We start from the raw sequence: 12934 nt of genomic DNA on the forward strand, positions 1-12934 counted from the left end.
TCCTATGTAAGCATTTTATGAATAATATAATCTTTCTTTATTTTCATAAATATTTAGTCATAAAACTTAAGCTTTATGCAAACATTTTATGACAAGATATTCAGAAAAATAATGACCGATTTATATTTTTCATGAAGGCAGCACATAGTTTTAAGGAATGCAGTCATAAAATCTAGGGAAATAATTTTGGGTTTTATGTAAAGGATTCATAAATTTTATGAAAAATTCATGCGTTTTCTGAATAGGTATTTATAAAATTAAAGACTGATTCATATTTTTCATGAATGCTATACATAGTTCTTAGGGATGCATTCATAAAATCTAGGGACAGAATTTCGGGTTTTATGTATAGATTCATATTTTTCATGTATGATATACATACATTTTAGGAATGCATTCATAAAATCTAGGGACAGAATTTTGGGTTTTATGTATAGATTCATATTTTTCATGTATGCTATACATAGATTTTAGGAATGCATTCATAAAATCTAGGGACAGAATTTTGGGTTTTATGTATAGATTCATATTTTTCATTTATGGTGTACATAGATTTTAGGAATGCATTCATAAAATCTAGGGACAGAATTTCGGGTTTTATGTATAAATTCATATTTTTCATGTATGATATACATACATTTTAGGAATGCATTCATAAAATCTAGGGACAGAATTTTGGGTTTTATGTATAGATTCATATTTTTCATGTATGCTATACATAGATTTTAGGAATGCATTCATAAAACCTAGGGACAGAATTTTGGGTTTTATGTATAGATTCATATTTTTTATGTATGGTGTACATAGATTTTAGGAATGCATTCATAAAATCTAGGGACAGAATTTTGGGTTTTATGTATAAATTCATATTTTTCATGTATGATATACATACATTTTAGGAATGCATTCATAAAATCTAGGAACAGAAGTTTGGGTTTTATGTATAGATTCATATTTTTTATGTATGCTGTACATAGTTTTTAGGAATGCATTCATAAAATCTAGGCACATATTCATAAGTTCTATGTATAGCAATTGCATAAAAATCACATTGCATGAACGTAATTCCTGTAACTTAAGTATGCAAACATTGGATTTAGGAATATCAAATACCTACATTTTATGAATGAATCCTACATCGTAAGAATCGTTCCTACTCGTAGGAATGAATTCATACAATTATACCTAAATTACATGAACGCGATGTTTAGCTCGTTTTTTATGTATTTTTACATGAAAAACAGGCACATATTCATGAAAATCATGTACCTTTTTGGTTCAGTGTGTACAGCCCGTACAGTTCGTCGTTATATCTTCTCCTCCATTCTCCATCTATGCGTACATGAGCAAAAATCACCCGAAGAATTTTTTTCGAAGCAGCCTAAGACGCTCTCATCTTTCTTTGACAGGGTCCAGGCCTCAGCGCCATAAATGAGAACCGGAATGATGAGTGTCTTATAGATGGTGATTTTACATGCTCGAGAGAGGACTTTACTTCTCAATTGCCTTCTAAGTTCAAAGAAGCAGCGATTTGCAAGAGTTATTCTTCGTTTGATTTCAGCGCTGGTGTCTAACATTTGAATGTTTGTTATTATGATTTATAAATTAAGAAGTAATTTATGGACACATGGAAGATTTTACGCAAAGATCTTGGTGTAAAACTGTATAAAATACAGCTCGTGCAAGAACTGAAGCCGAACGATCTCCCACAACGTCGAATTTTCAGTGAATGGGCCCTAGAGAAGAAAATCCGCTTTTTTATCGACAAATTTTGTTCAGCGATGAGGCTCATTTCTGGTTGAATGGCTACGTAAATAAGCAAAATTGCCGCATTTGGAGTGAAGAGCAACCAGAAGCCGTTCAAGAACTGCCCATGCATCCCGAAAAATGCACTGTTTGGTGTGGTTTGTACGCTGGTGGAATCATTGGACCGTATTTTTTCAAAGATGCTGTTGGACGCATAGTTACGGTGAATGGCGATCGCTATCGTTCAATGCTAACAAACTTTTTGTTGCCAAAAATGGAAGAACTGAACTTGGTTGACATGTGGTTTCAACAAGATGACGCTACATGCCACACAGCTCGCGATTCTATGGCCATTTTGAGGGAGAACAATTCATCTCAAGGAATGGACCGGTAAGTTGGCCACCAAGATCATGCGATTTGACGCCTTTAGACTATTTTTTGTGGGGCTACGTCAAGTCTAAAGTCTACACAAATAAGCCAGCAACTATTCCAGCTTTGGAAGACAACATTTCCGAAGAAATTCGGGCTATTCTGGCCGAAATGCTCGAAAAAGTTACCCAAAATTGGACTTTCCGAATGGACCACCCAAGACGCAGCCGCGGTCAACATTTAAATGAAATTATCTTCAAAAAGTAAATGTCATGGACCAATCTAACGTTTCAAATAAAGAATCGATGAGATTTTGCAAATTTTATGCGTTTTTTTTTTTTTAAAGTTCTCAAGCTCTTAAAAAATTACCGTTTAGAAACGCTGTTAATTGTCATCAACTCTTTTCTTTAGCTTTAGCGGATGTATTCTCAGTGGTTTTAAAATAACGAACACGGTTAATATTCTTCTTTTTCTTAAGTTTCCAATATCAGGCGAATAGCCAACATGTTCTCTAGGTCATTTTAACAATTCCAATAAGTTGTGAAGAAATTATTGATCAACTTTCAATAACAATGGCATAGATTTTACTTGTTAAGTTTTATACAAAACAACAACTTACAAAAATAGAATCATATTTAAAAATTAACTTTTTATTCCAAAATAATCGATAATAGAAAATGTTGAAAATCTCCTGCAACTTAGTAATAAACATTGCATTTATCATTTTTGACACATTATTGTGATTCAAACTTGGTTGATAGTAGTTTTTAATTGAAAGCTTCTAAAATAAATAGAAATCGAATCGATAATTTTATTTAATTGATCGCTTTATGTAGTGATTACATAACAGTAATTACAAATTCCATAAATTAATCTCTTAAAAACAATTCTCTGAAGAGCTCAACTCAACGCCTTTTAAATCCGATTTCATATGTATATAAATCCGTTCCTGTTTTTCGTTCGATAAACGCACCAACATTCTCTCCAATATTCATATAATCATAAGTTAAATTTATAAGCAGATGAGAATTTATGCGAATAAAGTTTTAAGGATATTGACTGAGAATTTTATAATAAGATGTTCCATCAGAAGGAACATCACAAAGTGCGTCATCTGAGAATATTAAGATGACAACCAAGAAGACTTTTGGAGCTGGCATATAGTTTACAATAGTTAAGAAAATATTTTATATAAGAGGATTTTGTAATTTAAGATGTCTTTGTCTTTAAATGATTTACAAATGACTTCATGACGACATCATAGTAAATTTTTGATTGAAAGAGGTTTTTGAATATTAAGTGCTATCAAATCTTCTTATCTATAGAGCTTTGTATAGGTATTGTATTCTAGTTAAATTTATAATAATTAAATACAGAAATGAACAAATTAAAAACAGAAATCGTTCATCTATTCAGGTAGGAACGAGTATTAAATGACGATTATAAACTTTGTAATTCATTAAATTTAAAATAACTTTGACATTAATACAACAAAGAGTAAATTATCACATCTCTCACTCATTAAATAAAATTAAACAAAAAAATGTTGTTTATAAACACAGCCATCATATCGGAGGAAATGTTTATCATTGTCCATTAAAATTTTATATATTTATTTATTGAGCAAAAGTTAAAAGGATAAAATTTCACACTGTCACAGTTATTTATTCAATTAACTCTTTGTTAAAAAATGTTTATTCGTAATCGCATAATTACACATCAGTTGAAGTATAATATTTAACATATTTTATTGCTTTTTATTTCTACATACCTTTATATCATTGCGGTTACGGTAATATGTACATTCTATATCAATGAGATAAACAAAATAGGTAATGTAAATATATTCACATTCCCATTATGCTTAATAACATGGTTCGTTTTGTTCAGATAGTAAATATAGGTAAAAATGCACACATTCACATAGATATATGATTAATAAAGCATTTTTGAAACAATATTTACATAGATTACCTTCATTAAGCAGAGCGAAAATATAAATATTTGATTTAAATTACCGCCAAAAGGATAAGCACATATCAATTTGCAAAATTAACGAAACAAATAAAAAGGTATATAATACTAAATCAACACTAGACTAATAATATTGTTTAATTAATGGATCAAAATGCCATAAGCTGTTTTCGATGATAAATATCCGTTTGGCCCCTTAAACCCGTTTTTATTTCGACTTTATATGCAGGTAGATCATTACATTTAATATTCAGGGTTGTTGGAAGAAGATCCTTACATGAAGTTCTTTTAGAGTTTTGATTGCATTTACTATTGAAAATACAAATTAACTTAAGATAAGAAAGTCACAAATTTTTGCTTGAGAAAAATATTCAACAATATATGAGCAGAAGATTTTCCGGGCTGGAGGGTTGATGTTCATGACCCAGCCTTCTAAGTTGTTGGAATTTTATTATCTTAACCAGGTCAGCGTCGCTATACAACCCGTATATTTCGTTGTTGTACCTTCTTTTCCACACTACATCAGTGCAGACGGGACCAAAAATCACCCGAAGAATGTTTTCTCTCGAAGCATCCTAAAACGCTCTCATCTTTCTTTGACAGGATCCAGACCTAAGCGCCGTAAATGAGAACCAAGATCGGGATAATAGTATATAGATGATTGAAAGAGAACTTTACTACTCAACTGTCTGAAATGGAATAGCGATTTGTAAGGGTTATTCTTCGTTTAATTTCAGAGCTGGTGCTGTTGTCTAAATTTATAATGGTGCCTAAGTAGACAAAGCCCTTAATAACATAAATGTTATAGCTTTCCATGGTGACGTTCTATCCAAGACGTTTTCAGTTAATGTCCCTTTTTGATGACAGCATTGAGCGTATACAGTGTTTTTCAAAAGGGACGCGATATTGACAGCAAACGACCCCTTATTTCCTGCCGCTATTTTGACATAAGGATTCCCATTTCAAAATTGAAAGATATACGAGCCAACAACGAGTCGAAATTATTAAAATTTACCGAAATTCGGAGTCTGTGGCCTCAACATAACGTTTGCTCCGCTCTTAACGAGCGCTACGTCCAATTTATTTATGCCCGTGTCGAGAATATTTCTGGCGTTGAGGCTTCAGTTGCAGGAAGCCCAAATGTGTCTCTCACACGTCGTTCTTAAGGGTTGGGAATCTCTGTGAGACGTGCGTCGTTGTAGCGAATTACATCGTTACAAAATTAAATTGACGCCAGAACTGAAGCTGCTTGACCACCAGAAGCGTCGTATGTTCGTGAATTGGGCTGAGAAACAACTTTATTCGGATTTTCATCGAAAAATCATCTTCAGCGATGAGACTCATTTTTGGCTGAATGGCTTTGTCAATAAACAAAATATGCGATATTGGACAATAATTCTTCCGTGAAGTTCAAGACCAGTACGTTACTGTGATTGGGGATCGCTGCCGTTCAATGATAACCGAATATTTTTGGCCCCAATTAAATGATATGGACTTAGAGAATATGTGATTACAACAGGACGGGCGCGGCGGCACCACAAGCCACCACATCAACTTCACAATCCATTTATTGTAATCCAAGTTCGGAGAACGTGTTATGTCACGAAATGGTCCAGTCATTTGGCTGCCTCCGTCGTGCGATTTGACGCTGTTAGACTATTTTATGTGGGCCCGTCGAAAATTGGGTTCAGCGTCTAGACTTCTGCAAGCGTGCCCGTGTTGGCCATGCAAAAGAAAACGATTTCCATACATAATGGTATCAAATGTACTTTCACAGAAATAAAGAAATTCATTGATATCCAAAACTATTTTTGTTTTATGTAAAAAAAAAACTTTTGAGACCACCGATACTTAGTCTTGCCCTCATTGAGCATTAAACCCATCTTCTATCTTCTACTACTAAGCTACTAAAACGCCTCACCCCGCAATAAAATCGACCAGCCACAGTCCGTTGTCAGAGGTAGTGTCATGCAGGTTGTATTTCCTGATTGTGCCCAACAGATATGACTGCTCTTCCTAACTTGATGTAAAAATCTCTTTAGATAATTTTAATGTCAAAGCTAGGGCACAGCTCATATGTCTTGTCCAAAAACTCGAAGATTTGGTCTTTGATGTCTTCACTTTTCTTCTCTGTTAGAACATGCACACATATGAAGGTTATGTTGGCAAATTTAGCCTTGATGCGGATTATCGTGAGCGCTCGTTCATACTGTTAAAACTCAGGACTTTTTGCTTGAGTCTAGTTCCACTAACAAATCCCCACCCAAACAGTCGCTGCCTTTGTTCTCGATAGCAATCGCAGTAGAATATACCGCAGTTTGCATTTCTGGATGGCGGTTATATCTGCCTTGTAGAAGTTTAAGACTTAATCAAACTGTTTGTTTTAAACTTTAATGAAAAATCACTTTTAAAATTGATTTCTGCGCATCTTAATTATCTGTTAAACAAATAAAACATACGAAAAGTTGACAAATTCGAAACAATCAAAAAATAACTTCAAATAGTTTAAAAATGTATTAGAAGAGTAAACATAATAAATAAATAAAAAATATTTGTCTATTCCAGTTCATCGTGGAAGTAATTTGTATCATATTTAATTAAACGCTTTTCATAATAAAAATATATCTTCGTAAATTTATATTAAAGAATTTACCAAAGATCAAGGGAATGACATTTATAAATTTTGGTTTTATATACATAATTCTATAGCCTACCTTCTTTTTCAGAATTTCTTCTTTTGATTACAATTATTATTATAATTAAGTCAGAATGAGTATACTTGAAATATCAGCATAGATAATATCCTTTTGACAAAAAATAATGATGACCTTTACATACATTAAATTGTATCTTTTGATCTTTGTCAAAGTTAATTTCCATCCTAAATTAGATTTGTAGGTACTTGTTTCTGTTTCTTATTTCTCAATAGATTGCTCAAAAATTACGTCTCTAACCATTTAAAAGATTGCTTTAATTACGAAACTGACGTTCAGAAGCAGGAAACTATCATTTTCATAAGGACGATTCTGAAAATACTCATAACAACCATCAAAACGTATATAAACGCATAATCACTTTAGCGCTTACCCAATTACAAACAACTAACCACAAAGATAACCACAAGCATTAATTAGAAAGTTTAAGGTTAGGTATGTTTGCTTACTTTTCTTCTTTTCTGTTTGTGTTATTCTTCTAGGATGATATTAATATTTAAAGGAATCACACCGCACTCTCAACATGATTGTGTGCTTACGATCAACTTTGTGGTCGTTAATTAATTAACAAATGTTCGCTACTACTATTCGTGTACCTATACTCGTATAGCTGCCTGTTCCCTTCAACTTCTTCTGGTCTTGGCATAATAAACCTTGCGTGCTATGAGGACGTTCAAATAAGACTACATCATCCACCACACCACCACCATCACTACCACCAACGACACCGACACCGACACACAAGGACTTGGCTACCCTCTTTAGTATCTGTTGCTGGTTTGGTTATGTGTAAAACTGTATTATCGTGAAACTGAATAGTAATTAACTTTAGTGTTAACGGCATTTGGAAGTTCTTCTTCATATTTTCTGAAAAATATATTACAATGCCCTACATGCGTGGTTTGATATTGTAAAGTGAAACAATTGAAATGTTGGGAAGGGAAATAGTAAAACTTAACAAGGACATACAAAAATAAAATATTTTACAGAAGTTATACCAGACATTTTAAACTAATCACAAAAACTCTCTTTACTGTAATTTTTTTATGACTTTTAGCATATATGTTATCCTGACCATGGTTATGCAAACATCAACCAATTTTTGAAGGACATACAGTTGAATGGCAGTTAGAAATTATTTAATTGATATTTAAGTGTCTTTTAGCTTTTGTGATAAAGAATTTGCTCAGCAATTCTCATTTTAATTTCCATATGTACAATAAAATACTTAGTATTTTTCTTTAGAATTAATTTCATTTTTTAAATATACAAAAATGTTACATTTATGTACATTTGACAATGGCTTCAATTATTATATTCGAGTTTTAAAGCAGGGATACGATTTATTTAAATCTATGTAACTACGAGTAGGTAGGTTCAAAGTTACTATGGTAACCTTAAGAGAGATATTTTGAATTTAGATTTTAATAAAATTCAAAAAGGATGAATTCATAAAATCAAATTCAATTGAATTTTTAAATTTATAGAGAATTTTTTAACTTTATATCACATCTGACATCCTACACAAATATTTGTAATAATACTTTTTAATTAGTAATAAACCTGAGTACATTTTGTTATTGTTGCTTCTTTTAATTTGGTAAAGCACTTTCTACGGTTTTTGTACCTACAACATTTTTGGTTAAGTTTTTTTGAATAAGGTATCTGGAATTTCAAGAATTTAATTTGTCCTAGAAATCATTTATATTTTAAGAAATAGTATACATTAATATGAGTTTAACAATGACCTTAAATTCAATTAAAAATAATAAACTGTTACACCTTATTGGTTTGGCTTCACCTACATGATGCTCTAGTTGTGGTATTTTATTTACATACATATATCGTTTATTTTACGTACGTAAAGTCTTAAATGCTTTTTCTTCTAATCGTTATGACTACGGTAAAGAGTTAAACTATACACATCTAGACAAAATTAATCGAACAAAAGGCTAGGATTCTAAAGTTTTTAGGTTTTCGTGTTGAGTTAAAAAAGTTGTTAGTTGAATTATTCTTAAAAAAAGTTGCTGCCCACACTGATAACTTCCCATCGCGTCTGTCGATTTGTCTTACTTAAAAGTTTGTAGGTTTTCGTGTTGAGTTAAAAAAGTTGTCAGTTGAATTATTCGTTAAAATTTTAAAATTACCAACAATATTTTGCTTATAAAAAAATAGTTTGGTTTCCAAATCTAGTTTTGTTGAATAGATTTTTGGTCGAAACAAATGTTTACCAATTTAACCGGCATTTCTTAAATTTTGACAAATGGGATGAATGAAATTAGTTTTAGAGATATCAAGAACCGATCAATTGTTACTAAATTTGCGTTCCTTTTTTTTGTAGATTTTATGTTTTTATGAAAAAAGGGCTGTTGGATTTTTATAAAAACAACTACTGCTGAATATCGAAAACAATATTTTCTGTAAAATAAAAAAAGTTTGAAGACAATATTTTTAATTTTTGAAAATTTATTTGACTCAAAATGTAAATGTTTACCAAGTTTAAGTATTGTTTTTTTTTTATTGTTTGTAAGAAATCTCTCTGTAAGATTTTTCTCATAATTTTACTTAATGTTGACAATAATATTTTTAAAAGAAAAAAATAATTTAAAGACAATATTTCACAGTTTTGAAAAGATAGTTGTGTCGAAAATCAATTTTTACCAACTTTCGTAAATTTTTTTTTAAGTTTTTATTTTTTGTAAAAATAACTGACAATTTGATTTTTCTCGAAATCTTACTGAATTTAGCTGGTAGCCTTAATCTGAAACTTTAAAAAAAATATTTGAGTCGAAACTTCAATTTTTACCAACTTTGAGTAATGTTTTATTGTGTGTTTTTATTTTTGTAAGATGCCCTTTTTGCATCTTTCTGCCTTATTGTCTGTATAACAAAATGTATTTGAAGTCGATATCTCTTCTGGTTCTTGAGCTATGGACGACGAAAAAACGTCGCGAACGTACGGACATACGAACGTTCGCACACACGCACGCACGACATCTTTCTAAAAACTTTTATTTCGACTCTAGGGACCTTGAAACGTAGATAAATGTCAAAATTTTTAATTTGAAAAATCGGACCCATTACAATAACTTCCTACGCTAAGTTAAAAATTGTTTCGTGATTTTAACGTTAAATATAAAATAAATAGATAAGGTTCCTCAACAGTCCTTTAAGAACTAAGGCCTAATCAGTTACAACTCTCAACCATTTTATTTGTGCAAGTTATACTGTCAGGATAGAGGGGACCTACAATTTTAAGCTGTTTCCAAACGCCTTGTTTGAGAAAACACTTTTAATTACAATAATTACTCTTGGAGAATTTGTCGATTCCTCGCAAGAGGCAGTAAGCGTGAAAAAAACGTTCGATAGTTTGAACTCAAGACCTCTAGCGTGTCAGTCCAAAGCACTAAATATCATTGTTCGTTATTTTTCAAAATTCTGCATCTCAGTACAATTTGAAGTTCTCAGGTTAAGCGTTGCATTCGCGTTATTGATTTAAGTTACACTTTTTAAGAGTTCATATTTTTTAGAACAAGCAGAAATAACGACTTAAAATAATAATTTTAATTAAAAATGTGAAAAATTGCTTTAAATATAAATTTTGGGAATAGGATAGAATGTATTTTCCCTAAATAAAACTTAAAGCTTACAACAGTATTTGTAATAGAATGAAATATTTTTGAAATTAAAACCTTCAGTGGAAAATCAGTTTTTACCAATTGTCTGTAGTGTTTTCTAAGATATTTAATTTAACCAAACGTTTAAAACTATTTTTCAATTTGATAAGATTAGCCTGTATATTTAATTGTTGCCAAGTTATTTAAAATTGGTAAAATGCATATATCCGAATTGGTAAAATTGATAATTTTTAAATTTTTGTTAACAAAATTTTTACTTCGATTTTTCTTAAAAGATACAAACTGCAATGCAGTTTGGCGTAGGCCCTCATTTTTGTGTGCTTAGAATCTATTGCAAATGGTAAAATATTTATCTATTTTACTTAACTCTTAAAGATACCAGCAATTTTTTGGTTTGAGCAATTTGACTCGGCTAAAATGACTTAAGAGTGATATATGTATAAAGCACATTTACGTCTGTAAGAAATCAACATTATTCTTTGAATTTTCTTTTCTTTGTTCTATGCACATTTTTAATTAGAAAGTCCAAACGCACATTTAAGAATTTCTGATTAATTAATTACTTTTCTAAGGCCTTTGTATAAGATCCATAAATTCCGAATTCTAATTCATACCAAAAATCAAAAAATAATTAATTAGGTACGAAGTTTATTTCGTTAACAGTACAGTTAACTGTAATTATCGCTAAAACATTTGCAACCCGCTACAAACCATCAAAACCAGAGCAATTACCTACCTCCTGTCTATGATCTAACTAACTTTGTTTATAGCTGGTTTAATACCCAAAGCATGTTTACAACCCATTAAACCACCAACAACGAAATCATTCCCTAAAATTTATCAAAAACACTCTCTAGGTCCCTTTATCGTTTTATGTTCGCGGCTGGTAGCGCAACGCGGCGCGGTGTGTTTCGCGTCTACGTCCAAGTATATCCAATTCCAATTCCAAAATCCCATCCAAAACTACTATTCTAACTTCTATATATACTATAGTTACTATATAAGTAAATTGTTCGTATTTAACACTTCCCATGGGTCTATAAATTAATTAAAATGGCGTTCGATATATTTGGCAATACGATTGAGATTAATTACCTCTCCGTCCTTCAGGGTGCTAGCTTAGCACTAAAATGTAAATAAATGTAGGAATATAGGAAACATACCGTTGATAGGAGTATATCTAGGGCAGAGCGCCACCTACATGCATAAATTATAATATCTACGTCTAGGTTTACACTCTCTTCGGAATTATGTGTAAACTGTGAACGCACAAATTTGCTTAGTAATTGGAAATTGTTGTTCGACAATAATCTCATGCAAAGTGAAGGTACCTACGTAAGTTTTTCTCTTATAGCTTATGGCTAGAAATCATTACCCACACCGTGCGCCGCCCTCACCGGAGAGTGTTTGCTTTGACCTATATTTAACCCAGGAATAACATTTTCTTTTTTTGAATAAATAATTTGTCAAATTCTCGTTTATATTTTTCATCTCCTAGGTTGTCCTTGGTGTACGCAATCATTGAACAGATTTAACTTGACTTTGATGTATTATTCAGGAAGAAGCCTCATATGAAGGTGTTTCTTGTACACCGTTTGTGTCACAAATAGTGGCGGATGAGTTCTTTTTAGGGCCTCTATAGCCCAAACCATAATACACATAATGACTACTAGAAAATGGTAAAATTGCTCAAAGGCAGCGGCACTCGGAAATAACTTAAAGGCTATACGCTGTTGAAATCTAGCTTTAATGAACTTGTAAAATACTGCTCCTCACATGCGAAAGATAGGGTATGAATCTAGAAAAAACACGACAAGAGGATGGTTCTGTTCTCAGCGAAACAATTAAATGGATTTATTTAACGTTAAGAAAGGTAATCTCTAATTTAACGAGGAAGAGTTTTGTCTATACCAAAAGAAGGCATTTTTGATAAAGGAGCTGGACTTCTTAATATCTATCAAAAGCTTTTGAACATTAATTGCAATTATCTTACTTCTTTGAAAACAATGTACAAATATATCACGTTGGTTGGTTAGATAAACCATAAAATTGCCAGATGGCCTTTACTACAAAAACAATACTACCGGAGATCAAGCAGCTTTCGTTTTTCAAGAAACTTCTTTATGTGGTGATTGAACAGTGTCTAGTCGGAATATTGATTTCAATTCTCCAATTGTTGTGAAGAAAGTTATTAAATAACTAACTCAGCCTGAATTATTCGTCTGCACAAAACACACTGGTCTTCTAAGATCAAGCCGTTTAAATGCCATTATGCTTTGAATTGGTCATTTCTCATCATTTTAAAAAATTTTTACCAAGGAAACTGACAATTTTTTCATATTTTTTATTAACTTTCAAATTTTAAACCAGCCAACTCTCAAATTAGATCATGAAAGTTGCTAGTTTTTTTCTTCTCAGAAGTAAAATTTCTTAAGCCTATTTTTTAAATTGTCATTTATGGCTGAAACACATACACGCTTCAGCTTCGGCTTC

Source organism: Eupeodes corollae, chromosome 2 (genome assembly GCF_945859685.1).
Source record: "Eupeodes corollae chromosome 2, idEupCoro1.1, whole genome shotgun sequence".
Taxonomy (NCBI): Eukaryota; Metazoa; Arthropoda; class Insecta; order Diptera; family Syrphidae; genus Eupeodes; species Eupeodes corollae.